Genomic DNA, 5,070 nt, shown 5'->3' with positions numbered 1-5,070 from the left:
CTGCTTCTTCCTAGAGGGCTTAGGAAGTGAGTTTGCAGAGGTATTGATTTATACCACCTGTTCCCAACAGTAACAGCTGAGACCTCTGGCAGTCCCATGTGGGCAGAGATTTGCTCATTCTGTGCTGGCATCCCCCGCTGTACACACACACACACACACACACACACACACACACACACACAAAAGGCCCCTGGAAAGCTTGGTTTACCTTCAGTTTTGTAAATTGAATCCTGTTTTAAGAGCGCTGAGAAGCCAGTTATTTAGCAACATCTTTAACATAAATGAATCCTTCTGTAAATTCCTGGTATAAATTTCTCCTTTGATACAGGCATCCCTGTAATTTACATTTGAGATGCAAAAGAAATACACCATGGTGGAGTGGGAAGAGTATGAACAGGGGTTCAATCCCTGCACTTCCCATTCTTGATTGTAGGACGCCTGACAAGTTACCAGATTTGTGTGAAATGAAAATACCAACTGACAAAGAGCCGTGGGGTCACTTTATTAGCCCCCTCCTTCTCCAACCCCATTCTTGTTCCCAAACAGAAGCTGGGTCTGGTAAAATATTCTCTTGCAACAATTATTGAGGGAAGTTTTAAAGCTTATTGAAACTTCATAGTGTCTGATATCCCTGATATCAGGGTGAGTGGGAGAAAAGATGGAAGTGGAGTGGGCAAAACCATTTGGGAAACAACTGCGGGATACTTTTCCTTTATAATTGCACTTAAGAGTTTTACTTGAATAGAGAACATGGTACAGGGAAGCGATTTGCTCCAGATAATGGCCTGCCCATAGGGTAAGTGTTACAGCATACAGAGCAGCCACTTCAGAGGCCCATAAAAACTAGCTTTGTAGAAGAGGTGGTCTTTATTGAAGGTTACGCCCAATCAAACCCCAAATTTCACCATGGTGTCCCAGTATAGGAGAACAAGATGGGACTCAAGTCATCCTTTTTGCCTCAGCCAACTTAGCTGAAAGGATCTGCTGGCATCCTGGGGTTAGCAGGTTCCAGAGAGGAAATTCCCATATAGCTGGTATATATTGGTCTTTGAGATTTAGAGTCTCAGAGGGCCTTGCCAATGCTGCTTCCCGTCTCCTAGTGAGAATGATGCTGAGTTCATCACAACACAAAATATCTGAGTCCTTTAGCCTGGAATAGAAGGGAAACTCACTGTAAGCAAACTGGATACATGAAATTTTGGACCAAAAAACTTTGGATTTAGAGCTAGAGGGAACATTAGTGTTCATGTAGTCTGGACTTCTCACACTGTTCAGATGAGGAAATGGAGAACCCGAAAAGTGACTTTCAATCATAAACCACTAAACAGATGAGCTGGTGCTCCTTCTGAAATCAGTGTTCCCTTTCATCATATGAATGAATTCTGGGAGCTAGAAGGGACCAGGGAGGGACTCTTTTCCAATCTTTTTATAGATGAGGGGAAACAAGGCCCGGAGGAGTAGCATGGTCTGTGTACTACTTTTTATAAGGAGAACTTCAGTTTTCTGACTTGTTTCACTGCATCTTACTTTCCTATTACCATGGTAGGACAAGGAGCCAGACTCCAGAATGCTGAGCAGTTTCTGAAGGAGTTTGCTATTTGCTGCTGTTCCTTCCTTGCCTTAGTAAAGCAAGTAAATGAATAAACAAATAAATAAATATCCCTTTTCTAAGTCTTGGAACAAATATTTGATGATTTTGGGATGATCTGCCCTGGAGAAAAGTCATTAATATCTCTCCTCTCTGTCTCTGTTTCTGTGTCTTTCTCTGTCTATCTCTATCTCTCTGTCTGTTTATCTGTCTCTTTCATAAAGAACAATAAATTTTGGTAAGAAGGACTGAGTTCAAGTATAGGTCCATTCCTGAGTAAGTTATGTATGTTTGATTAAGTAATTCACCCTCTGTAGACCTCAGTTTCCTTACTTGCAAACAGAATAATAATACTTGCCTTATCTGTTTCTTGATTGTTGTGAGAATTAAATAAAATAATTTCCACAAATATGTTTTGTTAACCTTAGAGTGCTGTATAAATAAATAGAAAGCATTATTGGTATTGTTATTTTTTTTGGTCACTTTTCCTTTCCTTGCTCCAAAAATTCTGAAAGGAAAAATAAAATCAAGAACTAAAACTCCTTGAGAATAAAAATGATAATTTTTACTATTGCGCATTAGTCTGTCTGGAAGCAAACTACTAAGAGCTCTGTTCATACTTTTAAAAAAGTTTTATTGATGAGTTTTGTTTTTATATTACAAACATTTATAGATTCCTCCTACGTTGTAAGAGATCTTTTATACCGAAATAAAATAGTTAAGCAAAACTAATAATTCAATGACCTCATCAGAAACTACATGCAACATTTGAAGCAACTGTCTCTATTTATGCAAGCATACCCCATTTCTCTATTTAAAAAAAATTAACAGAAGTCTACTTACTCTTCCTACTTTCAGCTCCAACATTGTTGAAAAGAAAAAAGAAAAGAAAAAAATTTCTTGTAATGGATAGTCAAACAAATTTCTCCAAATTTCTTCTATAGCTGTATAGTATATATGTATAAATTTTATGTATATGTATATATGTATGTATGTATACATGTCTAATTGTTCACCCTATATCATCACCTCTCTGCAATAGATAATTTGTTTTATTATCAGTTTTCTGGAATCATGAATGGTCATTGTAATGATTATCATTCTCATAGCTTTCAAAATTATTTGTTTTTAGAATATTGTTGTCATTGTATAAAATGGTATTGCTCATTTCATTCTTCATCAGTCTATAAAGGTCCTAAGAATTGCTTATTTTTTTGTGTGCCCTGTTCTTTATTATTATTATTATAACTTTTTATTGACAGAACATATCCATGGATAATTTTTTACAACATTATTTCTTGAACTCACTTCTGTTCTGACTTTTCCCTCCCCTCCCTCCACCTCCTCCCCTAGATGGCAGTCTTATACATGTTAAATATGTCATAGTATATCTTAGATATACTATATGTGTGTGCAGAACCATACAGTTCTCATATTGTACAGGAAGAATTGGATTCAGAAGGTAAAAATAACCCGGGAAGAAAAACAAAAATGCAAATAGTTTACACTCATTTCCCAGTGTTCCTTCTCTGGCTGTAGCTGATTCTGTCCATCATTGATGAACTGGAACTGAATTAGATTTTCTCTTTGTCCAAGATATCTATTTCCATCAGAATATATCCTCATACAGTATTGTTGTTGAAGTATATAATGATCTCCTGGTTCTGCTCATTTCACTCAACATCAGTTCGTGTAAGTCTTTCCAAGCCTCTAATATTCCATAACATTCATATACCACAACTTACCCAACCATTCTTCAATTGATGGGCATCCATTCATTTTCTAGTTTCTAGCCACTACAAACAGGGCTGCCACAAATGTTTTGGCACATACAGGTCCCTTTCCCTTATTTAGTATCTCTTTGGGGTATAAGCCCAGTAATAACACTGCTGGATCAAAGGGCATGCCCAGTTTGATAACTTTTTGGGAATAATTCCAGATTGCTCTCCAGAATGGTTGGATTCGTTCACAACTCCACCAACAATGTATCAGTATCCCAGTTTTCCCACATCCCCTTCAACATACATCATTATTTGTTCCTGTCATCTTAGCCAATCTGATAGGTATGTAGTGGTATCTCAGAGTTGTCTTAATTTGCATTTCTCTGATCAATAATGATTTGGAACACTCTTTCATATGAGTGGTAATAGTTTCAATTTCATCATCTGAAAATTGTCTGTTCATATCCTTTGACCATTTATCAGTTTGGAGAATGGCTTGATTTCTTATAAATTAGAGTCAATTCTCTATATATTTTGGAAATGAGGTCTTTATCAGAACCTTTCACTGTAAAAATGTTTTCCCAGTTTGTTGCTTTCCTTCTAATCTTGTTTGCATTAGTTTTGTTTGTACAAAGGCCTTTTAATTTGATATAATCAAAATTTTCTATTTTGTGATCAATAATGATCTCCATTTCTTCTTTGGTCATAAATTCCTTCTTCCTCCACAAGTCTGAGAGGTAAACTGTCTTATGTTCCTCTAATTTATTTTTTATCTCGTTCTTTATGCCTAAATCATGGACCCATTTTGATCTTATCTTGGTGTACAGTGTTAAGTGTGGGTCCATGCCTAAGAATTGTTCATTTTTAATAAGATTGATGTTACAGTACAAATTGTTCTTTTGGTTATGCTTACTTTATTCTGTTCATTTATCCAGATGGTGTGCCTCTCAGAATTGCCAGGAAAGATTCTTTTCTTTGCATTTCTATTTCTCTCCAGTTGAAGGGATTAGACATCAGGCTGGACTGATAGTCCTACTTGGGTTTTTGTCATGTTGCTTATTATCATATTTCCCCTACCTCATTTGATTACTTCTTCTTAGTTGATCAGAGATGCCCCTCTCCCAGTGAGTGGATACACCTCAGAGCTCTATCCTGGGCCTTCTTATTTTCTGTTTACAATAGGGATTCTTATTCTTTTTTATGTCTTAGACTCCTTTGGCAGCCTATGAATCTGTTTTCAAAATAATATATAATTTAATAATATTTAAATATTTAATAATACAAGGGCTTTTAATATATTTTAAATTAATTAGCAATCAATCAATTAATAACATATTAAAGTAACTTTGAAAATGCCAAATTTTGGTTAAATGTTGATGAGGATAAGTATGTATTACCCCATTCCCATCCAACTTCATGAATCCTCTGAAAATTATTGATCTGGTCCTTGGGAGGAGTGGAGTAGATATCTGTAGATCCCAATTTAAGAATCCCTACTCTATATCTTCTTTCTTGGGAATCTCGTTAGCTTCCATGTATTTAAAAATCCTTTCTTTGCAGATGATGCCCAAATTTACTTATTTAGTCTTCTTCTGTCTGTCTCCTGAGACTCAGTATCTCCTTTCCATTTCCTGCTGGACAACTCTATATAGAATTCTTATTGGCATTTTAAATCCAAAAGTGCAAAGCATAGCTCATAATCTTTTTCTCACAAAGCTATCTAACTTCTTGCTAATGACTGGAAAGATTGAAGTTGATGAC

Source organism: Antechinus flavipes, chromosome 3 (genome assembly GCF_016432865.1).
Source record: "Antechinus flavipes isolate AdamAnt ecotype Samford, QLD, Australia chromosome 3, AdamAnt_v2, whole genome shotgun sequence".
Lineage (NCBI taxonomy): Eukaryota > Metazoa > Chordata > Mammalia > Dasyuromorphia > Dasyuridae > Antechinus > Antechinus flavipes.
The sequence above is the reverse complement of the archived record's forward strand: the minus strand, read 5'-3'. Positions refer to the sequence as shown.